Source organism: Phyllobates terribilis, unplaced genomic scaffold (genome assembly GCF_046119375.1).
Source record: "Phyllobates terribilis strain yellow unplaced genomic scaffold, ASM4611937v1 Scaffold_8__6_contigs__length_399053987, whole genome shotgun sequence".
Lineage (NCBI taxonomy): Eukaryota > Metazoa > Chordata > Amphibia > Anura > Dendrobatidae > Phyllobates > Phyllobates terribilis.
In genome coordinates, this window is record NW_027362768.1 from 160594531 (window position 1) to 160619863 (window position 25333).

At 51.3% G+C, this 25333-nt stretch overlaps 1 protein-coding gene across 2 annotated transcripts in view; it reads right to left on the reverse strand.

Annotated features, from left to right (window-relative positions):
- Window positions 1-25333, reverse strand: part of ST3GAL3 (ST3 beta-galactoside alpha-2,3-sialyltransferase 3) — a 421053-nt gene that overhangs the window by 371651 nt on the left and 24069 nt on the right. The window contains exon 2 of one of the 2 annotated variants that reach the window (XM_073643622.1): window positions 10779-10890. The exons of the other annotated variant lie outside the window; for it this stretch is intronic. The gene's annotated coding sequence lies outside the window, so the exon portion shown is untranslated. The remainder of the gene's footprint in view (window positions 1-10778; window positions 10891-25333) is intronic. 2 annotated transcript variants of the gene reach the window in all.

The following is a 25333-nucleotide window of genomic DNA, read 5'->3' on the forward strand; positions in this document are numbered from 1 at the left end:
TGTAATAAGGTTGCGATGGATTTTACAGACCTAATGGCCGTGCTGGATTTCTATATGATTATATTCACTGTCTTCCTTAGTAATGATACTTCAGAAAACCGCAGCGGTGCACCAAGATACAGAACTGACGGTGGAAACCAGTCTAGAAAAATGACTTAACAACCAATCACAGTTTTACTCTTAGGCTATGCGCACACGGCGCGTTTTTTATGCGGTAAATCTGCTCGGAATTGGCACCAAAAACGCATTGCAAACCTTATCCCAGCATTTTCTATGAGATTTTGCAAAATCGGTGCACATGATCAGGATTTTTCCTTACAGAATTTCATGTGCGTTAAAAGAAGCAGCATGTCCATTCTTTTTGTGGTTTTGCCTAAATTTTCCTATACAATGCATTGGAAAAAACGTATGGCAAATCTACAGGCAAAAAATGCATGAAAACGCATCAAAAATGCTACGGAATTTCTGCAGCATTTTTGCTGCCAAGAGGTGCAGAACATTGCAGAAACGCTGCAGAAATTTCAGCAAGTAAATACTGATCATGCACACATACCCTTAGTTTCTAAACATTTTGTCAAATGCTTATAAGCAATGTCATAGTTGGAAACCTCAACCAGCCATTAAACCACCAGATGATCAGCGTTCAACAAACTGTCACGTTCTGCAAGTGTAAATGGGCCTTTAGCTGCAAGAGTGTTCAGGTAAAACAAAGGCGTTGCTGGGGGGAGATTGGAAACTTTTTGTGACCATGCTGGAAATGTAATAGAAGACTACAGATTACATCTTACATTTGTGTGCAATCTGCAATATTCCAATATTTTGACAACTTCTTCAATCAACTGTAATTATAAAATCACTGCAAGAAAAGTACAAATCACCCGAGGCGTCTGTCTGCAAATTACCGACTGCATCATAGGCTGTGTTCATATGTTGCAGCCACATTACAGTGTGTGTTTTTGATACAGTTTTGCTAAATTGTAGCAAATACTTTGCTGTGTTGCCACAGTCTCACAAAATGTGTGAACGTAGCGGATGGGTTCAGACAAGCATATGGAAAATAGTCTGTTTTTCATCCAGAACCAATGGTCAATTATTTTAATCCATACTGGTCTCTGTTGAAGTTCCAAGCTTCATCAAGACCTTATGGTATTATCTTTTACATGCTACATAATTAGGTATCATAGGTTTACTTCTGTGGAAAGTAGTGTTGAGCATTCCGATACTGAAATATCGGGTATCGGCCGATATTCGCGGTATCGGAATTCCGATACTTAATTCCGATACTTTTGCAATATCGTATACCGGAATCGGAAGTTCCCATAATGCAATGAGACATTTTCATTTTATTCAGCCAATGAGGATCCTAAGAAGTGTGGGCACATCCTGTTAGGCATGTAGGCATCTTAACGAATGGCATGGCTGTGATTGGCTGCTGAAATGATGTCATGATGCACTATAAAAGCCACCGCCGCCATTTTGAGCTCACTCTGCTGTGAATTCAGTTAGGGATAGGACGCTGTTGTTCTGAGGGACAGTTTTAGCTACCTATTTGCTCTATACTGCTTTACCCAAGCTACTTTCTAAATCACTGTGCCTTGCAGTGCTAGTGCACAGTTCCCTGTGCTGTTCACCGCTGTCTGCAAGGTCTGGTGTGTGAGTGCAGCTCACCCTGTAGTGTGTGCTTCAACCCCGTCTGGTTGTAGTGCACTCAGTGTGTGTCACTGCCTCATACATTGTCCTTTTTTGAAAATTCATAATTTTTCCTGATATCTCCTATTAGTGTGGTGGTTCCATCCGTATTCAGCTAAATTGATTCCAAACACACTATATAGGAGTAGATAGAGGAGCCTTTCTGCAGCCTTGGGCCCTGCAGCCCCAGCCAGATTAGTATTAGCCTATTTTTTGCAGCCTCATCTATTGCATTGTAGGTTACCTTCCTACATTGTAATAGCTACAAAAAGTTTGTGATACTATCGTTATTACATCTTTAGGCACATCCAGTGTCTTTTTGTGACAAATAAAACCTAAATAAAGTTCACCAAACACTCCACTTTACAGTTGTGTAGGCCACATTAGCTCATATTAAAGTCTAGTCCACACTTTATAAAATTAGTGTTTCTTATACCTGTTAGCAGCTGTTCAGGAATAAGCACACTAAGCCCTTAGTACTTTTCTGCCTATCTTTATCAGTCTACCAAGATGAAGAAGGCAGGGAGTAAGGCATGTGGTCGTGGGCGTGGGCGTGGAGTTTCTGCAGGGAGAGGACGTGAGGATTCTGTGCCTGCAGGGAGAGGACGTGGGGATTCTGTGCCTGCTGCGGGCACCAGTGACTCAGCATCCCCCAGTTTTACCAGGGAACAGTCCTTTATGCGCAGCTTTGTAGGAGCTAGCCGTACCCCACTGCTGCGCGAGGACCAAATTGAAGCCGTTGTCGGATGGATGGCAGCTAACGCATCGACTTCAATTAGTTCCAGATCCTCTCAGGTCCTGAGCACTGAAGAGCACCCATCTGTCTCTTCACCACCTGCCAAATTGCCCAGGCAGTCAGAGAGCCCTGGACAGGAGCCATCTCTACTTCTGTTCTCTGAATCTCTTGGCTTGGAAAGAGGGGGCCAGCCAAGCAGAATTCGAGAATTTGAAGAAGAGGTAGTATGCAGTGATGCGCAACCGTTTTGTCTCTCTGAATCTGAAGAGGCGGGTGGGCCAGTGCCTATGGTCAGCAGCACAACTCAGTACGCATCTGATGGTGAGACTCAGGTGCCACTTTCTGGTGCGTACTGTGCTGTCGAGACTACCCAGGAGAAGCAGTTGTTTGAAGAGGGTGGTGTAGATGATGAGGTCCTTGACCCATCATGGCGTGAGGGACAGGAAGGTGGTGGGAGCAGCTCTGAGGAAGAGATTCCCCGAACGGCCCAAAAAGGAGGGAGAGGGAGGGGGCAGACTTGGTTGCCTGTAGCCTCCACTTCGGCACCCATTAGGAGCATGGCTCTTCCAAAATCCAAAGCGGGCGCTCCCAAGACTTGCAGTGCCTGGTCCTTTTTTGACACAGTTGCAGATGACATTTGCTTTGTCAAATGCAAGCTGTGTAATCAGAAGGTGAAAAGAGGGAAAAGTGTCAGCAACCTCAATACCACAAATATGTGGAAACATGTGCGGACCAAGCACGTGGTGGAGTTACACAAACACACTGAAGACCTAGGCCAACCTACAGCGCCACCTACCACCTCTTCAGCTCGTGTTGTAGCCTCTTCCTCCAGCTCACACACAGCTGGTTCGGCTTCCTCACAGGATCGCCATGGAAGAATCTCTGGCACTGTTGTACAGAGACACAGTGTAATTCCACCCACAGCACCACTTTCCCAGTCATCCTCACACTCCCAGGCCAGTCTACAGCCATCGTTAGCACAGGCATGGGAGAAAAGGCGCCCATACTCGGCAAACCACCCCCGAGCACAGGCTCTGAATGCTGGCATTGCTAAACTACTGGCCCTTGAAATGCTATCATTCAGGCTGGTGGAGAATGACACATTCCATAACTTTATGGCATTGGCAGTCCCACAATACAACGTGCCCAGCCGCTTTTATTTCAGCAGGCAAGCCGTCCCTGCCCTGCAACATCATGTGGAGGGAAAAATTAAACATGCGCTACAAAACGCCGTCAGTAGCAAGGTCCACCTGACCACTGATGCGTGGACCAGTAAGCATGGACAGGGACGATACCTTTCCCTCACTGCCCATTGGGTAAATGTTGTGGAGCCGGGTACAGATCTTGAGAGTGGCGCTGTACGTGTTCTGCCAACTCCAAGGATTGCAGGAATCCAGTCTGTACACATTGACTCCTCCTCATACTCCAATTCCTCTGAATCAGCGCTGCAGGAGCCGTCACGGTCTACCTCCACATCGACCCGTGAACGGTTACCTGTTGTGATGACCGATATGAGCACAGCCGTGGCCAAACGTCAACAGGCCGTATTAAAATTAATTTCTTTGGGGAATCGAAGCCACACAGCGCAGGAGCTCTGGAATGCCATCAAGCAGCAGAGTGACGTGTGGTTTGTGCCAGCGAATCTCCAGCCAGGCATGGTAGTGTGTGACAATGGCCGAAATCTGGTGGCAGCTCTGGGCCTAGGCAACCTCACTCACATCCCATGTCTGGCACATGTGCTCAACTTGGTCGTGCAGAGTTTTTTGAGGGACTATCCGGATCTTGATGCACTGCTTCACAAGGTCCGCATAGAGTGCGCTTACTTGCGGCGTTCCAGCAATGCAAGATCACGCATTGCAGCTCTGCAGCGCCGATTATGTCTTCCGGAACATCGCATCATATGTGACCTACCCACCAGGTGGAATTCAACGTTACATATGTTGGAGAGGTTGTGTGAGCAGCAGGCAGCAGTAATGGAGTACCAGCTGCAGCAGGCGCAAACAAGTCGCAGTGTGCGCCGTTCACACTTCACCACCACTGAGTGGGCCTCTATGAAGGACATTTGCCACGTTTTGCGTGCCTTCGATTATTCCACGCGGATGGCTAGTGCAGATGATGCACTAGTCAGCATGACTATCCCCCTTATCTGCCTGCTTGAAAAAACACTGCAAGCACTAAGGGACGAGGTTTTGGAAGAGGTGGAGGATGAGGAGTCACAAATGCCATCTGCTTCTCTACAGTCTGCGCAACGTGGTTCCTCACAAAGGCCTAGGCAGGGGACACTTTGTGAGGAGGATGAGGAGGAGTCAATGGATGAGGAAGACATCTGTCCAGAGGAGGGAGGTACACAATGCTCTAGTAGTCAGTATCTAGAGCGAGGGTGGGGTGATGCAGAGCAGGCAGAGATCACGCCTCAAGCAGGGGACAGCGTTTCTTGGCCAGTTGGCAGTCTGCAGCACATGGTTGATTTCATGCTGCAGTGCCTGAGAAACGACCGCCGCATCGCCCACATTCTCAACACGGCTGATTATTGGGTGTCCACCCTCCTAGATCCTCGCTACCGGGACAACTTACAAAGCCTCATAACACCGTTGAACCGGGAGCGTAAAATGCGGGAGTACCAAGACGCACTGGTGCATTCCATCATGTTCTCCATTCCAACCGAGAGCAGTGCTGCTAGTGCTTTACAAAGCAGCTCAGTGCGTCGAGGCAGTGGAGGAAGCTCTGCACAAAGAGGGAGCAGAAGCAGCGCCTCAGCACAAGGCAAGACCAGTATGGCCGAAATGTGGCAAAGTTTTGTGTCCCCGCCGCCACAAATGTCTACACCATCACAGACGGCTCCAGTCAGCAGGAGGCAACGTTTCCGTCAGATGGTGACAGACTACATGTCTTGCCCTCTTAGTGTACTCCCAGACGGCTCTTCTCCCTTCAAGTTTTGGGTCTGTAAGCTGGATACATGGCCAGAGCTTAGTCAGTATGCACTGGAGGTGCTAGCTTGCCCTGCTGCTAGTGTATTATCGGAACGCGTCTTTAGTGCCGCAGGTGGTGTACTAACAGACCGTCGCATGCGACTATCCTCCGATAACGTTGACCGGCTTACTTTTCTCAAAATGAACAAGGCCTGGATCTCTCATGAATTTGCCAGTCCTCTTCCAGAATAAATAATTGGTTGGCAACAGTATCCAGGTCTCCTGTTCTGTTCATGTTTCTACCACCTGAACTGTAATCCCTGAGCTCCAACACCGCCAGTTGGCGCTCGGAAGTGCCGTCTGCACAGTCAACACTTGCTACCATGTTATTGGGGTTCAGTAACGTCAGCTGTTCCCCTGCTGTGCGGATGGCAATTTCTCCTGCTCTGTCCACATTCTCACTACTACAGATTTTAAAGTTGCTCCAATTACACCTCTGGCTCCTCTGTTTTCAGTATTATCCCTGAGCTCCAACACCGCCAGTTGGCACTCGGAAGTGCCGTCTGCACAGTCAACACTTGCTGCCGTGTTATTGGGGTTCAGTAACGTCAGCTGTTCCCCTGCTGTGCGGACGGCAATTTCTCCTGCTCTGTCCACATCCACTGTACTACTGATTTAAAACCTCCTCCAAATACACCTCTGGCTCCTCTGTTTTCAGTATTATCCCTGAGCTCCAACACCGCCAGTTGGCGCACGAAAGTGCCATCTGCACAGTCAACACTTGCTGTCGTGTTATTGGGGTTCAGTAACGTCAGTTGTTCCCCTGCTGTGCGGACGGCAATTTCTCCTGCTTTGTCCACATCCACTGTACTACACATTTTAAAGTTGCTCCAATTACACCTCTGGCTCCTCTGTTTTCATTCTTATCCCTGGGCTCCAACACCGCCAGTTGGCGCTCGGAAGTGCCGTCTGCACAGTCAACACTTGCTGCGGTGTTATTGGGGTTCGGTAACGTCAGCTGTTCCCCTGCTGTGTTCACGGCAATTTCTCCTGCTCTGTCCATATTCACTGTGCTACTTATTTAAAACTTGCTCCAATTACACCTCTGGCTCCTCTCTATTTTTATTCTTATCCCTGGGCTCCAACACCGCCAGTTGGCGCTCGGAAGTGCCGTCTGCACAGTCAACACTTGCTGCCGTGTTATTAGGGTTCGGTAACGTCAGCTGTTCCCCTGCTGTGTTCACGGCAATTTCTCCTGCTCTGTCCATATTCACTGTGCTACTTATTTAAAACTTGCTCCAATTACACCTCTGGCTCCTCTCTATTTTTATTCTTATCCCTGGGCTCCAGCACCGCCAGTTGGCGCTCGGAAGTGCTGTCTGCACAGTCAACACTTGCTGCCGTGTTATTGGGGTTCGGTAACGTCAGCTGTTCCCCTGCTGTACGGACGGCAATTTCTCCTGCTTTGTCCACATCCACTGTACTACACATTTTAAAGTTGCTCCAATTACACCTCTGGCTCCTCTGTTTTCATTCTTATCCCTGGGCTCCAGCACCGCCAGTTGGCGCTCGGAAGTGCCGTCTGCACAGTCAACACTTGCTGCGGTGTTATTGGGGTTCGGTAACGTCAGCTGTTCCCCTGCTGTGTTCACGGCAATTTCTCCTGCTCTGTCCATATTCACTGTGCTACTTATTTAAAACTTGCTCCAATTACACCTCTGGCTCCTCTCTATTTTTATTCTTATCCCTGGGCTCCAGCACCGCCAGTTGGCGCTCGGAAGTGCTGTCTGCACAGTCAACACTTGCTGCCGTGTTATTGGGGTTCGGTAACGTCAGCTGTTCCCCTGCTGTACGGACGGCAATTTCTCCTGCTTTGTCCACATCCACTGTACTACACATTTTAAAGTTGCTCCAATTACACCTCTGGCTCCTCTGTTTTCATTCTTATCCCTGGGCTCCAGCACCGCCAGTTGGCGCTCGGAAGTGCCGTCTGCACAGTCAACACTTGCTGCGGTGTTATTGGGGTTCGGTAACGTCAGCTGTTCCCCTGCTGTGTTCACGGCAATTTCTCCTGCTCTGTCCATATTCACTGTGCTACTTATTTAAAACTTGCTCCAATTACACCTCTGGCTTCTCCGTTTTTAGTATTTACCCTGGGCTCCAATACCGCTAGTTGCTGCTCAGAAGTGCCGTCTGCACAGTCAACGCTTGCTCCAGTGTTATTGGGGTTCAGTAACGTCAGCTGATCCCCAGCTGTGTGTCCGGCAAATTCTCCTGCTTTGTCCACATCCACTGTACTACGGATTTAAAACCTCCTCCAAATACACCTCTGGCTCCTCTGTTTTTAGTATTTACCCTGGGCTCCAGCACCGCCAGCTGGTTCTCGGCAGTTCCATTGGCTCTTGTACCTTCTGCTACCCATCCGGGTTCCAGTACCGTCAGCTGGTCCTCGGTAGTTCCATTTGCTCTTGTATCTTCTGCTACCCATCCGGGTTCCAGTACCGTCAGCTGGTTCTCGGCAGTGTCTTTGGCACGGGTACTCCCTCCTGCCCAGCCTGGTTCCAGCACGCCAGCTGTTTCCGGGTAGTGTCAACGTCACTTTGCCTCCAATGCGTTGTCCTGTCGTGTTGCGGTCGGGTTAGCCGACTCTATGGTGCCTGCAGTTTAGGTGACTCCTATGTGGGCTGCGGGATCTGGCAATGAAGGCTGGTTCCATAGTGCCAATAGGACAAGCACCCCCTGTAGGACTGTGGGTTTTGGTAACTGCGGCCGGCTCGCGGCCTTGAACTTTTTTTTACATGGGTACCTTCTGCTACCCATCCGGGTTCCAGTACCGTCAGCTGGTTCTCGGCAGTGCCTTTGGATTAGGTGCCTCCTTCTCGGTATCCAAGTTCCACCAACGTCTGCTGGTCCTTGGTAGTGCTTTCTGGCACAGGTACCTCCTGCTTAGTAACCGAGTTCCAGTAACATCAGCTGGTCCTCGGTAGTTCCTCAGCTTTCTTGTACCTTCTGCTACATTTCCAAGTTCAAGCTATTTGAAATGGTTCTTGGTAATCACTCTGGATCTCCCTGACGAGGACCCTGAAGACGAGGACCCTGAAGACCAACCCTAAGAAGACGAGGACCCCGAAGACAATGACCCTGAAGACGAGGACCCTGAAGACCACCCCGAAGAAGACGAGGACCCTGAAGACCACCCCGAAGAAGACGAGGACCCTGAAGACCACCCCGAAGAAGACGAGGACCCCGAAGACGAGGACCCAGAAGACCAACCCGAAGAAGACGAGGACCCCGAAGACGAGGACCCCCGAAGACGACGACCCTGAAGACCACCCCGAAGAAGACCAAGAAGATGACCCTGAAGAAGTTGACCAAGAAGACAAAGAAGAGAAGACAAGCACCAAGATACAGAAGAACAAGAGACAGAAAACCAAGAAGCAGAAATACAAGAAGCTGCAGAACAAAAAGCGGAAGAACATTAAGCATAAGACTAAAAATCAGAGCAAAAGATAATATCTAAATTATAAGCAGAAGATGACTAAGCAGTGTATGGGGGTGAGTCCGTTCCTCCTCGTGGTGCCCCTGGAAAAGACCTGCTGCTGCAGGCCAAACTGAACGCGGACAAATCCTGTTGTAAATCTTTTGTGACGGGCAGAACGAAAGGTGTAATGTCCAACCTTTTATAGATAACAACTACAGGAATGCCTGTCACAAATAAGAATATGATGAAGAAGAAGAATATGAAGAAGATGAAGAAGTAGAATATGAAGAATGTAAAAAAAAGAATAATACGAAGAAGGTGAAGAAGAAGAAGGTGAAGAAGAAGTGGATGAAAAAGATGCTGAGGATGATGAAGGAGAAAGTGTGGGAGAAGTAAAAAAGAAGGTGAAGAACATGGAAGTAGTGAAACATAAATATCTGACAAAATATAAAAATACTTAACATAGTTAATATTTCCGTAACTCAGAACATAATAAAAAAATAGTAATTCCTGCTATTCCATTTGACTGGGCTAAACCTCTATGCCTTTATTGTCTCCCCCACCTCCCCCAATACATTCTACATTATTCTTAGTTGTTTTCCTTCATGTAGAAATAACCTACAAGGAAAGAAAGGGTTTATTTTAATTCCGATATTTATGTCCCATTGACTTGCATTGGTTTCCGGTATCGGAATCGGCGATATCCGATACTTTTTCGGTATCGGTCCGATCCAATCCGATCCGATATTTCCCGATTCGGAAGGTATCGCTCAACACTAGTGGAAAGACATCTCCATAAGTGCCAAACAGATGCAACATTGCCACTGGGACTACCTACACCTCCTCCACTGTGAGGCTACATTCCCACGATGAGTTTTTGATGTTGCAGATTTTCTGCACCTATTAAGTAAAATATTTTTCAAAAATACGCAGCGTAAAAAAATTCATTGTGTGAACGTAGACCCCAGAAACCCGTTCAGTCCACCACCATGAGGCCAATAGATCAAGAATAGAATGTATCAGTTGGATTATACGTAAATATTTGGACAGTAATTGCTACATGTAAATATATGGAATAAATGACCTAATTTGTACCTGTTTTGCTGTTCTGTGATCGCTGAGACTTTAAGATTATCCCCAACTTCCCCTGCCTTCATATTTTCCACATTTGCTATTGAAGGTGCTGTTAATATTTTCCTAATCTTCTGTTTCTTCTATGAAATAAAGCCAAAGCTTTTGTATTAATTTAGGGGCTACGTGTGCAGTTCCACCGCCCGGCTGAGGTTTATTTGTAGGATCTCAGTGGGTGTAAGCCCTTCATTATGTGCAACATTGAGTGATTGTTTATAAAACCCACACAGATCAGACAGGGTCTCCTCACCGCAGATTACAATGTGGGTGTGGGATTTGATAACTCCCATAGACAGCTGCAAGCCCCCTTAATGCAAGCAGCACCATTGTGTCTGTGATTAGTAGGACAGCTGGTAACGCCCAACGGGAACAGGCAAAAGACAATTGGGGGCCTTCCACCTGCTGCTCTTATGCCTGTGCCCTGTCTTCTATGGGACAAGGAGGGGGAAGGGGAGACACCTCCATTACCCTTTCTTATATACTGGAAACTGAAAGTCAAGAATTGTGCAACTGTCTGATATACCTTGTAGTTAATTAAATCATTTTAAAGGTCTTGTTTGCTGTCAGTGAATTGAAGCAACATCCAGAGGCTAAAACCCCTTCTGACCCAAAGTATTGTTTGTTACAATGGCATTCAGTTTATAAACAGGCTGGACTCCAAAATGGAACATTTTACATGCACTGATACATTGTGACAAACTATAGGGCCAGGAGAGAAATATGTGCTGCTGCAGTGTTTAGTTCATAGAGAAATGTCCTTAATGGATACAATTAATTGTAAAGATGAACTGACATACGGAGGAGGATTAATGCAGAAATGTCTGTGACTTACAAATCTGTTCAGATGAATGGACAGACCCAGAAATCTCTTCTGTTGTGTGTGAACTTATCCCAAGACAAACTCAGTTGTGAGAAGTATTATTTTTTTCCCTCTGGGTTTCAACCTATGAATGTAAATGTTTCCATTAAACAAAAGCAGAGATCTTGAATACGGTGAGGAATTGAAAAACTGTTATTTTGCAGAAAAAGCCATTAATACAGTAATTAATCTTTACTTACATCGAACTGGAAAACTCTATAAATTTACATTTCCCTCCATGAAGAAAACCTGCAATCAGCCTATTCTCGCCTGTTCTATTAGGGCGCAGTCAGACGGCCATATAAATCTGACCGAGATCGGACATCAGTGCACAGGCTGGCCGGCGGCTCTCCCGATCCGAGCGTGACAGCTACATAGAAATAAATGAAGCTGTCATTGTGGTCTGATATATACGCCCGTCTGACTGGGCCCTTACAGAGGGGAAAATAAGTATTTCATACACTGTCGATTTTGCAAGTTTTCCCACCTACAAAGAATGGAGAGGTCTGTAATTTTTATCGTAGGTACACTTCAACTGTGAGAGACAGAATCTAAAAAAAATATCCAGAAAATCACATTGTGTGATTTTTAAATAATTAAATTGCATTTTATTGCATGAAATAAGTATTTGATCACCTACCAACCAGCAATAATTCTGGCTCTCACAGACCTGTTAGTTTTCCTTTAAGAAGCCCTCCTACTCGGCACTCATTACCTGTATTAATTGCACCTATTTTAACTCGTTACCTGTGTAAAAGACACCTGTCCACACACTCTAACCTCTCCACCATGGTCAAAACCAAAGAGCTGTCTAAGGACACCAGGGACAAAATTGTAGACCTGCACAAGGCTGGGATGGGCTACAGGACAATAAGTAAGCAGCTTGGTGAGAAGGGAACTACTTTTGGCACAATTATTAGAAAATATAAGAAACACAAGATGATTGTCAATCTTCCTCAGTCTGGGCCTCCATGCAAGATCTCGCCTCATGGGGTAAGGATGATTCTGAGAAAGAACAGGAATCAGCCCAGAACTACATGGGAGGACCTGGTCAATGACCTGATGAGAGCTGGGACCAGAGTCTCAAACATTACCATTAGTAGCACACTAATCCTGCAGTGCACGCATGGTTCCCCTGCTCATGCCAGCACATGTCCAGGCCCCTTTCAAGTTCACCAATGACATCTGGATGATCCAGAGGAGGCATGGGAGAAGGTCGTGTGGTCAGACGAGACCAAAATATAACTTTTTGGTATTGACTTCACTTGCTGTGTTTGGAGGAAGAAGAAGGATGAGTACAAACCCAAGAACACCGTCACAACCATGAAGCATGGTGGGGGAAACATCATACTTTGGGGGTGCTTTTCTGCAAAGGGGGCAGGACGACAGCACCGTATTGAACGGAGGATGGATGGGGTCAAGTATCGCAAGATTTTGGCCAACAACCTCCTTCCCTCCCTCAGTAAGTGTAGTGCCGGCGTCCCTGCCCTCTGCTAGGCAGGGACGCTGCTCCCCTCACCGCTCTGCCCCGTGCCCGGCGTCCCTCTCCCGCTCTGCTGTCAGCGCGCGCTCCTTCCCGGCGTCCTCCTCCCGCTCTGCTCTCAGCGCGCGCTCCTTCCCGGCCCCTGTGCTTAGGGCGCGCGCGCGCTCCCCTCCTCTTAAAGGGGCCGCGCGCGCCGTCCTAAGGAGTCCCCGGCCAATGGCCGGAGGACTTCATCATATATAAGGCACCTCCTCCAAAATGGAGGTGCCCGAGCAATGTTGTTTGCACCTGTGTCTCACCTGTGCTTCAGCCCTCAGGTCCCGTTGCCAGTTACCTGCCAGTTACCTGTCAGATTCCTGCCTGATTACTTGCTACCTGTCTGCTAGTCTGAGGTCCGACGGTCTGCCTTACTACTCCTGTCAGTCTGTCTAAGGACCAGCCTGCCCGCTCACCTGGGAGCGCACCTCAGCTACCTGCCTGCTTGCCTGAGGTCCGACGGTCTGCCTTACAACTCCGGTCAGTCTGTCTATGGACCAGCTTGCCCGCTCACCTGGGAGCGCTTCTCCGTTACCTGCCTGCTTGCCAGCCCGGAGGCTCCGCTGTCACGTGCTGTGACCACCAGCTACTCCAGACTCTTGCCCGCTCACCTGGGAGCGCTTCTCCGCTACCTGCCTGCTTGCCTGCCCGGAGGCTCCGCTGTCACGTGCTGTGACCACCAGCTATTCCTGAGACTCTTGCCCGCTCACCTGGGAGCGCTTCTCCGTTACCTGCCTGCTTGCCAGCCCGGAGGCTCCGCTGTCACGTGCTGTGACCACCAGCTACTCCTGAGACTCTTGCCCGCTCACCTGGGAGCGCTTCTCCGTTACCTGCCTGCTTGCCTACCTGGAGGCTCCGCCGTCACGTGCTGTGACCACCTGCTATTCCAGAGACTCTCGCTTGCTCACCTGGGAGCACACATTCTTCATCTGCCTTGCTAGCCTACCTGGAGGTTCAGCCATCACAGGTCGTACCTACCCTTTATCCAGAGACTGCCCCGATCACTTGCCGTGGCCTCCTGCCCGTACACCCAGAGACTGTCCTGGTCACCTCCTGTGACTACCTGCCTGGTCGCCACCCGCTCCCTTACAAGGACCGCCCCCTTGTATTGTAGCCCAGAGGTTCCGCCTCCCAGACCCGTTACAGTTTGCTCGGGCCATGGAACTCGGTGGCACCCAAGCTCCCTCGCTCTCGGACCTCTGTCTTGAACTGTCCCGTCAGAGGTCCCAACAGGAGTCCATCCTGGGTCACCTGCGGAATGTCAATACTCGCCTGAACACTGTCTGATCCACCAACAACCTCCGCCAGTGCCATATCTTGCAATCCGGCAGCTCCGCTGCCCACTAATACCATGGTATCCTACCCCGGACCCCGGCTTTCTGCACCTCCTCGCTTCGGAGGCGACTCCGTCCAGGCTCGGGGCTTCTTAAATCAGTGCACCCTGCACTTTGAACTTTTGTCCCACCAGTTTAACTCCGACCGGGCCAAAATTGCCTTCATCATGTCCCATCTCACCGGGGAGGCCCTGGCCTGGCTAAATCCTCTATGGGAGAGAGGAGACCCCCTGGTGTCCAACTTGCCTGCTTTTCTCACGGCTTTCCGGAAAGTCTTCGACGAACCCGGACGGAAGACCTCATCTGCATCATCGTTGCTACGCCTCCGTCAGGAGAGTCTCACCGTGGGCCAATATGCCATACGGTTCCGTACCCTTGCCTCGGAGCTGGCCTGGGATAACGACGCTCTGGTTTCCGTCTTCTGGGAGGGTCTGTCCGGCCGTATTAAAGATGAACTTGCCGGTCGGGACATTCCTACCACTCTCGATGACTTAATAACTCTTGCCACCCGGATTGACCTACGGTTCCAGGAGCGTGCCAGAGAGGTCACCCGTGAGAGGAGGTTACCACGTCTAGCTCCTACTTTTCAGAAACCCATCACTCCTTCTGTCTCTAACCAGGTACACCCTCCTGAGCCTATGCAGGTCGACCAGACCAAGATGGTCAAGACCCGTCAGGACTTACGCCGTGCCGAGGGGACCTGCTTCTACTGTGGCAGTAAGGAGCACCGGATCCGTGCCTGCCCGGAGAGGTCGGGAAACGCCTGTGTCTAGGTTCGCTCAGAGAGGTCCACCTAGACAAGAATAAATCCTCTCCATCCCTGCTGTTGTCAGTTTCAATCGTCTACGGGGAGAACCGTTATTTCGAACTAGCCCAACTGGACTCTGGAGCAGCCGGGAATCTTATTTCACAGTCCCTGGTAGAGAAATACCGCATCCCCACCAAACCTCTGGCTGTACCCTTGTCTGTGGCTGCCGTGGATGGGGGGCTCTTACCACGCCCCATCCAACTCATCACCGAATCCATTACTCTGCAGGTGGGAATGCTGCATTCTGAAAGTATCTCCTTTCATGTTCTGCCTGGACTCTCTCACGCCCTCTTGCTAGGTCTGCCTTGGCTCCAGAAACATGCACCCGTGCTTGACTGGCAAACCGGAGAAGTCCTTCGCTGGGGACAAGACTGTCATAAGACCTGCCTGGTTCCCGTCCATCCCGTCCGTCCCTCTCCTACCCCAGCTAATCTACCTGGACTTCCAATTCCTTATTGGTCTTATGCTGATGTCTTTAATAAAAAGGAGGCAGAGACATTACCCCCTCATAGACCATACGACTGTCCCATCGACCTGTTACCCGGTACTACTCCTCCCCGTGGGCGTATTTATCCTTTATCCGCTGCTGAGACCCGGTCGATGTCCGAATATACTGAGGAGAATCTGGCCAGGGGATTCATCCGGAAATCTACCTCCCCGGCGGGAGCAGGCTTCTTTTTCGTCAAAAAGAAGGACGGCTCTCTCCGTCCCTGTATAGACTATAGAGGCCTAAACCAGATCACGGTGAAGAATAAGTACCCCCTTCCGCTCATTCCAGAATTATTTGATCGTCTGAGGGGGGCTAGAATCTTCACCAAACTAGACCTCCGTGGGGCGTACAACCTGGTTCGTATCCGTCAAGGGGATGAATGGAAGACGGCATTCAACACCCGGGACGGCCACTATGAATACCTGGTAATGCCCTTTGGTCTCTGTAACGCTCCTGCCGTCTTTCAAGAGTTGGTCAATGACATCTTCCGGGACCTTCTCTACTCCTGCGTAGTGGTGTACCTGGACGACATCTTGGTCTTCTCTCCGGATTTCCAGACTCACCGGAGGGACGTTCGTCAGGTCCTGCTCAGGCTCAGGGAGAATCACCTCTTCGCTAAATACGAGAAGTGCCTCTTTGAGCAGACCTCGCTTCCGTTTTTGGGCTACATTATTTCTCAGACCGGCCTACGAATGGATCCAGAGAAACTGTCTGCCATCGAGAAATGGCCCCGACCGGAGGGGTTGAAGGCCATTCAGCGGTTCCTGGGCTTCGCCAACTACTACCGCCTCTTCATACCACACTTCTCTTCCCGGACTGCCCCAATTTCCGCGCTCACCCGTAAGGGTACTAATCCCAAAGAGTGGCCGCCCGAAGCAGAAGAAGCCTTTCTTTCCGTAAAACAGGCCTTCTCTTCCGCCCCGGTGCTGCATCGCCCGGACGGCAACAAGCAGTTCTTCCTGGAAGTGGACGCCTCCTCCTCTGGAGCTGGAGCGGTACTTACTCTAAAATCTTCTTCCGGGAGGATGGTAACTTGCGGCTTCTTCTCTAAACTCTTCTCCTCCTCAGAGCGCAATTATTCCATAGGAGATCGAGAGTTATTGGCCATCAAACTGGCATTGGAGGAGTGGCGTTACCTGCTTGAGGGGGCTCTTCACCCGGTAATAATTTACACTGACCACAAGAACTTGGCTTACCTCCAGCATGCCCAGAGACTTAACCCGCGCCAAGCCCGGTGGTCCTTGTTTTTTGCTCGTTTTGATTTTGTCCTTCATTTTCGCCCGGCTGACAAAAACGTCAAGGCGGACGCCTTGTCTCGATCCTTTCTGGTATCTGATCTCGAGGAAGATCCGAAACACATCATCGATCCCGCCAGAGTAATGCAGGTGGCTCCCGTGAGTCTAAATCATCTCCCTCCCGGAAAGACGTTCGTATCAGTACCTGATCGGGAGAAGATCCTTCACTGTGGTCACTCGTCTAAACTGGCTGGCCACGCTGGTCAGAAGAAGACCCTCCAGCTTATTTCCCGGCACTACTGGTGGCCTACCCTGCACAAGGATGTAATAGACTTTGTTTCTGCCTGTGTGTCCTGCGTCCGCAACAAGGTTCCGAGACATCTGCCAGCCGGTCGCCTCCTTCCGCTCCCAGTACCTGCTGCCCCCTGGCAGCATATTGCAATGGACTTCATAACTGACCTCCCACTCTCTGCCGGTTGTACGGTCATTTGGGTGGTCGCTGACCGCTTCTCCAAGATGGCTCATTTCGTTCCCCTGTCAGGCCTCCCGTCTGCACCCGAGCTAGCTAGAGACTTTATTCGTCACATCTTCCGTCTTCATGGCCTGCCCCTCCACATCGTGTCGGATCGTGGGGTACAGTTCACCTCACGCTTCTGGAGAGCCACTTGTAAACTACTAGACGTCACCCTGGACTTCTCTTCCGCTTACCACCCACAGTCCAATGGTCAAGTGGAGCGGATCAATCAGAACCTGACCAGTTACCTCCGGCACTTCTTTAATGCCCACCATTCTGACTGGGTGGATCTCCTACCATGGGCCGAGTTCTCTTGCAATAATCACGAGAGCGAATCCTCCTCCAAATCCCCGTTTTTTGTAGTCTTTGGTCAGCATCCTCGGATTCCTTTTCCTGTCTCCACCTCGGTGGACAACCCGGCTGCGGAATCTCTCGTTAGCAAATTTTCCTCCATTTGGGAGAGTACCCGATCCGCACTCCTTCAGTCGTCCGAGCGGATGAAAAGACACGCTGACAAAAACCGCCTGGATCCTCCTCAATTTCGTCCAGGAGATAAGGTCTGGCTCTCATCTAAATATGTTCGACTCAAGATACCCTCTTACAAGTTAGGGCCTCGGTTCATCGGACCTCTGGAGGTCACCAGTCAGATCAACCCGGTGGCCTATAAATTGAAACTCCCGGCCAACTTACGGATCCCTAACTCCTTCCATGTATCTCTCCTCAAACCTGTGGTACTTAACTCTTTTTCCAAGTCTACAGGTACGCCTCCTGCTCCGGTTTCTGCTGAGGACGAGTTTGAGGTAGAGAACATTCTTGCCACCAAAAGGGTAAGAGGAAAGACCTTTTTTCTGGTAGATTGGAAGGGGTTTGGTCCTGAGGAGAGAACGTGGGAGCCCCGGGAGAACATCCATGCCCCTCTCATCCTAGCTAAATTTCTGTCTGGCCTAAAAAAGGGGGGGCCTAAAGGGGGGGGTACTGTAGTGCCGGCGTCCCTGCCCTCTGCTAGGCAGGGACGCTGCTCCCCTCACCGCTCTGCCCCGTGCCCGGCGTCCCTCTCCCGCTCTGCTGTCAGCGCGCGCTCCTTCCCGGCGTCCTCCTCCCGCTCTGCTCTCAGCGCGCGCTCCTTCCCGGCCCCTGTGCTTAGGGCGCGCGCGCGCGCGCTCCCCTCCTCTTAAAGGGGCCGCGCGCGCCGTCCTAAGGAGTCCCCGGCCAATGGCCGGAGGACTTCATCATATATAAGGCACCTCCTCCAAAATGGAGGTGCCCGAGCAATGTTGTTGCACTGTTCACTACTCTGCTTCAGCCCTCAGGTCCCGTTGCCAGTTACCTGCCAGATTCCTGCAAGCTTGCTGTCTTATTCCTGCCTGATTATCTGCTACCTGCCTGCTAGTCTGAGGTCCGACGGTCTGCCTTACTACTCCTGTCAGTCTGTCTAAGGACCAGCCTGTCAGCTCACCTGGGAGCGCACTTCAGCCACCTGCCTGCTTGCCTGAGGTCCGACGGTCTGCCTTCCAACTCCTGTCAGTCTGTCTATGGACCAGCTTGCCTGCTCACCTGGGAGCACACATCTGCTACCTGCCTGCTAGCCTACCTGGAGGCTCTGCTGTCACGTGCTGTGACCACCTGCCTGTCCAGTGACTCCTGTCCGCTCACCTGGGAGCACACATCTGCTACCTGCCTGCTAGCCTACCTGGAGGCTCTGCTGTCACGTGCTGTGACCACCCGCCTGTCCAGAGACTTCTGCCCGCTCACCTGGGAGCGCTCATCTGCCGCCTGTCTGTTGGTCTTCCTGGAGGCTCCGCCGTCACATGCTGTGACCACCCGTTCATCCAGAGACTCTCGCCTGCTCACCTGGGAGCTCACGTCTATCATCAGCCGCCACAGGTCGTACCAACCCTTTACCCAGAGACTGCCCCGGTCACTTGCCGTGACCATCTGCCCGTTCATCCAGAGACTGCCCCGGTCACTTGCCGTGACCATCTGCCCGTTCATTCAGAGACTGCCCCGGTCACTTGCCGTGACCATCTGCCCGTTCATCCAGAGACTGCCCCGGTCACTTGCCGTGACCATCTGCCCGTTCATCCAGAGACTGCCCCGGTCACTTGCCGTGACCTCCAGCCCGTTCACTCAGAGACTGTCCCGGTCACCTGCTGTGACTTCCTGCCCGTCTTCCCTGGTCGCCACCCGCTCCCTTACAAGGACCGCCCCCTTGTATTGTAGCTCAGAGGTTCCGCCTCCCAGACCCGTTACAGGCAACATTTTGTTTCAGCTCCTTCCAAAGATTTTCTATTGGGTTCAGGTCTGGCGCGCGCGGCCCCTTTAAGAGGGAGGGAGAGCGCGCGCGTGCGCCCTAAGCACAGTGGCCGGGAAGGAGCGCGCGCTGCCAGCAGAGCGGGAGGAGGACGCCGGGCACGGAGCAGGGAGGTGAGGGGAACAGCGTCCCTGCCTAGCAGAGGGCAGGGACGCCGGCGCTACATATATTCACTGGGCAATCATAGCTATAGAGGAGGATAAACCTCACATACAAACATTATTTTGCTTTTTGGCACTGTAATCACAGTCAAACAATGTGCTACAGATATTTTATGAAAGTAAAATATTTACTGTGCAAATAAACCATCACTCTGGCCGGATAGAGAAAATTTAATAGTGTGCAAGCTCACGTGTCCGCTCAGAATTAGAACAGGATCAAATTGACGTTCTTTTTGTTTTGTCAGGGTGCATTTACACTGGTCGATTTCATGGAAAGAGCTCTTGTCATGATAATCTGATAATCTAAACCGGCGGCCAATCACCCTATAAATGAGCAAAAGGGAAGATTGTTGGGGGAAATTATTTTTAAGCTTCTTTAAAGATCATTGTTCTTGGCAGCACATTGTCCTGTGTAAACAGGTGATGTGCTGCCGAGAACAATGATATAGAACCTCAACAGTTATAACTGTCATCTCCTGATGTAACAATCTGTCTTCATTGAATACAGATTTTACCTGTGAATTGAGAATTTTGAGAATGAATGAGTCCTGGTGGAGAAAGAAGCAGATTCCTCTGATAACACAGGTCTACAAAACTATTTTTTTTGAGGAGCTAAAGATTTTTTAATGGATTTAGGATATTTTGAGGGTGGTGAATTAAAAAATCACATTACTTTTGCTGAATTGGTTCTAGTTTTTGAGATAATTCATCCATGAAAATAATGCATTCCTCCAATACAACTTGTGTGTGACAACAAATGCAATAGCTTTTGGTCTTCTTACTCTTTAACAGTGTCTTAGATAAAGCAGGGCCGGTTTTAGACAAAGAGGGGCCCTGGGACACACAGAAACATTTAGGTTGTATTTACAGTGCAACAACATTGCTCAGGCACCTCCATTTTGGAGGAGGTGCCTTATATATGGTGAAGTCCTCCGGCCATTGGCCGGGGACTCCTTAGGACGGCGCGCGCGGCCCCTTTAAGAGGGAGGGAGAGCGCGCGCGCGCCCTAAGCACAGTGGCCGGGAAGGAGCGCGCGCTGCCAGCAGAGCGGGAGGAGGACGCCGGGCACGGAGCAGAGAGGTGAGGGGAACAGCGTCCCTGCCTAGCAGAGGGCAGGGACGCCGGCGCTACAGTACCCCCCCCTTTAGGCCCCCCCTTTTTTAGGCCAGACAGAAATTTAGCTAGGATAAGAGGGGCATGGATGTTCTCCCGGGGCTCCCACGTTCTCTCCTCAGGACCAAACCCCTTCCAATCTACTAGAAAAAAGGTCTTTCCTCTTACCCTTTTGGTGGCAAGAATGTTCTCTACCTCAAACTCGTCCTCAGCAGAAACCGGAGCAGGAGGCATACCTGTAGACTTGGAAAAAGAGTTAAGTACCACAGGTTTGAGGAGAGATACATGGAAGGAGTTAGGGATCCGTAAGTTGGCCGGGAGTTTCAATTTATAGGCCACCGGGTTGATCTGACTGATGACCTCCAGAGGACCGATGAACCGAGGCCCTAACTTGTAAGAAGGTATCTTGAGTCGGACATATTTAGATGAGAGCCAGACTTTATCTCCAGGACGAAATTGCGGAGGATCCAGGCGTTTTTTGTCAGCGTGTCTTTTCATCCGTTCGGACGACTGAAGGAGTGCGGATCGGGTACTCTCCCAAATGGAGGAAAATTTGCTAACGAGAGATTCCGCAGCCGGGTTGTCCACAGAGGTGGAGACAGGAAAAGGAATCCGAGGATGCTGACCGAAGACTACAAAAAACGGGGATTTGGAGGAGGATTCGCTCTCGTGATTGTTATAAGAGAACTCGGCCCATGGTAGGAGATCCACCCAGTCTGAATGATGAGCATTACCGAAGTGCCGGAGGTAACTGGTCAGGTTCTGATTGATCCGCTCCACTTGACCATTGGACTGTGGGTGGTAAGCGGAAGAGAAGTCCAGGGTGACGTCTAGCAGTTTACAAGTGGCTCTCCAGAAACGTGAGGTGAACTGTACCCCACGATCCGACACGATGTGGAGGGGCAGGCCATGAAGACGGAAGATGTGGCGGATAAAGTCTTTAGCCAGCTCGGGTGCAGACGGGAGGGCTGGCAGGGGAATAAAGTGAGCCATCTTGGAAAAGCGATCAGCGACCACCCAAATGACCGTACAACCGGCGGAGACGGGGAGATCAGTTATGAAGTCCATAGCAATATGCTGCCAGGGGGCAGCAGGCACAGGAAGCGGAAGGAGGCGACCGGCTGGCAGGTGTCTCGGGACTTTGTTGCGGGCGCAGGACACACAGGCAGAAACAAAGTCTATTACGTCCTTGTGCAGGGTAGGCCACCAGTAGTGCCGGGCAATAAGCTGGAGGGTCTTTTTCTGACCGGCGTGGCCAGCTAGTTTAGACGAATGGCCCCAGTGTAGGATCTTCTTCCGATCAGGTACTGAAACAAACGTCTTACCGGGAGGGAGACGATTTAGACTCACGGGAGCCACCTGCATTACTCTGGCGGGATCGATGATATGTTTAGGTTCTTCCTCGAGATCGGACACCAGAAAGGATCGGGACAAGGCGTCTGCTTTGACGTTTTTGTCAGCCGGGCGAAAATGAAGAACAAAATCAAAGCGAGCAAAAAACAAGGACCACCGGGCTTGGCGCGGGTTAAGTCTCTGGGCATGCTGGAGGTAAGCCAAGTTCTTGTGGTCAGTGTAAATTATTACCGGGTGAAGAGCCCCCTCGAGTAGGTAACGCCACTCCTCCAACGCCAGCTTGATGGCCAATAACTCTCGGTCTCCTATGGAATAGTTGCGCTCAGAGGAGGAGAAGAGTTTGGAGAAGAAGCCACAAGTTACCATTCTCCCGGAAGATGATTTTTGAGTAAGTACCGCTCCGGCTCCAGAGGAGGAGGCGTCAACTTCCAGGAAGAACTGCTTGTTGCCGTCCGGGCGATGCAGCACCGGGGCGGAAGAGAAGGCCTGTTTTAGGGAAAGAAAAGCCTCCTCTGCTTCGGGCGGCCACTCTTTGGGATTAGTACCCTTACGGGTGAGCGCGGAAATTGGGGCAGTCCGGGAAGAGAAGTGCGGTATGAAGAGGCGGTAGTAGTTAGCGAAGCCCAGGAATCGCTTAATGGCCTTCAACCCCTCCGGTCGAGGCCATTTCTCGATGGCAGACAGCTTCTCTGGATCCATTCGTAGGCCGGTCTGAGAAATAATGTAGCCCAAAAACGGAAGCGAGGTCTGCTCAAAGAGGCACTTCTCGTATTTAGCGAAGAGGTGATTCTGCCTGAGCCTGAGCAGGACCTGACGAACGTCCCTCCGGTGAGTCTGGAGATCCGGAGAGAAGACCAAGATGTCGTCCAGGTACACCACTACGCAGGAGTAGAGAAGGTCCCGGAAGATGTCATTGACCAACTCTTGAAAGACGGCAGGAGCGTTACAGAGACCAAAGGGCATTACCAGATATTCATAGTGGCCGTCCCGGGTGTTGAATGCCGTCTTCCATTCATCCCCCTGACGGATACGAACCAGGTTGTACGCCCCACGGAGGTCCAGTTTGGTGAAGATTCTAGCCCCCCTCAGATGATCAAATAACTCCGGAATGAGCGGAAGGGGGTACTTATTCTTCACCGTGATCTGGTTAAGGCCTCTATAGTCTATACAGGGACGGAGAGAGCCGTCCTTCTTTTTGACGAAAAAGAAGCCTGCTCCCGCCGGGGAGGTAGATTTCCGGATGAATCCCCTGGCCAGATTCTCCTCAATATATTCGGACATCGACCGGGTCTCAGCAGCGGATAATGGATAAATACGCCCACGGGGAGGAGTAGTACCAGGTAACAGGTCGATAGGGCAGTCGTATGGTCTATGAGGGGGTAGTGTCTCTGCTTCCTTTTTATTAAAGACATCAGCATAAGACCAATAAGGAATCGGAAGTCCAGGTAGATTAGCTGGGGTAGGAGAAGGATGGACGGGATGGACGGGAACCAGACAGGTCTTATGGCAGTCCTGTCCCCAGCGAAGGACCTCTCCGGTCTGCCAGTCAAGCACGGGTGCATGTCTCTGGAGCCAAGGTAGGCCTAGCAAGAGGGTGTGGGAGAGTCCAGGCAGAACATGAAAGGAGATACTCTCAGAATGCAGCATTCCCACCTGCAGAGTAATGGATTCGGTGATGAGTTGGATGGGGCATGGTAAGAGACCCCCATCCACGGCAGCAACAGACAAGGGTACAGCCAGAGGTTTGGTGGGGATGCGGTATTTCTCTACCAGGGACTGTGAAATAAGATTCCCGGCTGCTCCAGAGTCAAGTTGGGCTAGTTCGAAATAACGGTTCTCCCCGCAGACGATTGAGACTGACAACAGCAGAGATGGAGAGGATTTATTCTTGTCTAGGTTGACCTCTCTGAGCGAACCTAGACACAGGCGTTTCCCGACCTCTCCGGGCAGGTACGGATCCGGTGCTCCTTACTGCCACAGTAGAAGCAGCTCCCCTCGGCACGGCGTAAGTCCTGACGGGTTTTGACCATCTTGGTCTGGTCGACCTGCATAGGCTCAGGAGAGTGTACCTGGGTAGAGACGGAGGGAGTGACGGGTTTCTGAAAAGTAGGAGCTAGACGTGGTAACCTCCTCTCACGGGTGACCTCTTTGGCACGCTCCTGGAACCGTAGGTCAATCCGGGTGGCAAGAGTTATTAGGTCATCGAGAGTGGTAGGGATGTCCCGACCGGCAAGTTCATCTTTAATACGGCCGGACAGACCCTCCCAGAAGACGGATACCAGAGCGTCGTTATCCCAGGCCAGCTCCGAGGCAAGGGTACGGAACCGTATGGCATATTGGCCCACGGTGAGACTTCCCTGACGGAGGCGTAGCAGTGATGATGCGGATGAGGTCTTCCGTCCGGGTTCGTCGAAGACTTTCCGGAAAGCCTTGAGAAAGGCAGGCAAGTCGGACACCAGGGGGTCTCCTCTCTCCCATAGAGGATTTAGCCAGGCCAGGGCCTCCCCGGTGAGATGGGACATGATGAAGGCAATTTTGGCCCGGTCGGAGTTAAACTGGTGAGACAGGAGTTCAAAGTGCAGGGTGCACTGATTTATGAAGCCCCGAGCCTGGGCGGAGTCGCCTCCGAAGCGAGGAGGTGCAGAAAGCCGGGGTCCGGGGTAGGATACCATGGTATTAGTGGGCAGCGGAGCTGCCGGATTGCGAGTCATGGCACTGGCGGAGGTTGCTGGCGGAGCAGTCAGAGTGTCCAGGCGAGAATTGACATTCCGCAGGTGACCCAGGATGGACTCCTGTTGGGACCTCTGACGGGACAGTTCATGACACAGGTCCGAGAGCGAGGGAGCTTGGGTGCCACCGGGTTCCATGGCCCGAGCAAACTGTAACGGGTCTGGGAGGCGGAACCTCTGAGCTACTATACAAGGGGGCGGTCCTTGTAAGGGAGCGGGTGGCGACCAGGGAAGACGGGCAGTAAGTCACAGCAGGTGACCGGGACAGTCTCTGAGTGAACGGGCTGGAGGTCACGGCAAGTGACCGGGGCAGTCTCTGGATGAACGGGCAGATGGTCACGGCAAGTGACCGGGGCAGTCTCTGGATGAACGGGCAGATGGTCACGGCAAGTGACCGGGGCAGTCTCTGAATGAACGTGCAGATGGTCACGGCAAGTGACCGGGGCAGTCTCTGGATGAACGGGCAGATGGTCACGGCAAGTGACCGGGGCAGTCTCTGGGTAAAGGGTTGGTACGACCTGTGGCGGCTGATGATAGACGTGAGCTCCCAGGTGAGCAGGCGAGAGTCTCTGGATGAACGGGTGGTCACAGCATGTGACGGCGGAGCCTCCAGGAAGACCAACAGACAGGCGGCAGATGAGCGCTCCCAGGTGAGTGGGCAGAAGTCTCTGGACAGGCGGGTGGTCACAGCACGTGACGGCAGAGCCTCCAGGTAGGCTAGCAGGCAGGTAGCAGATGTGTGCTCCCAGGTGAGCAGGCAAGCTGGTCCATAGACAGACTGACAGGAGTTGGAAGGCAGACCGTCGGACCTCAGGCAAGCAGGCAGGTGGCTGAAGTGCGCTCCCAGGTGAGCGGACAGGCTGGTCCTTAGACAGACTGACAGGAGTAGTAAGGCAGACCGTCGGACCTCAGACTAGCAGGCAGGTAGCAGATAATCAGGCAGGAATAAGACAGCAAGCTG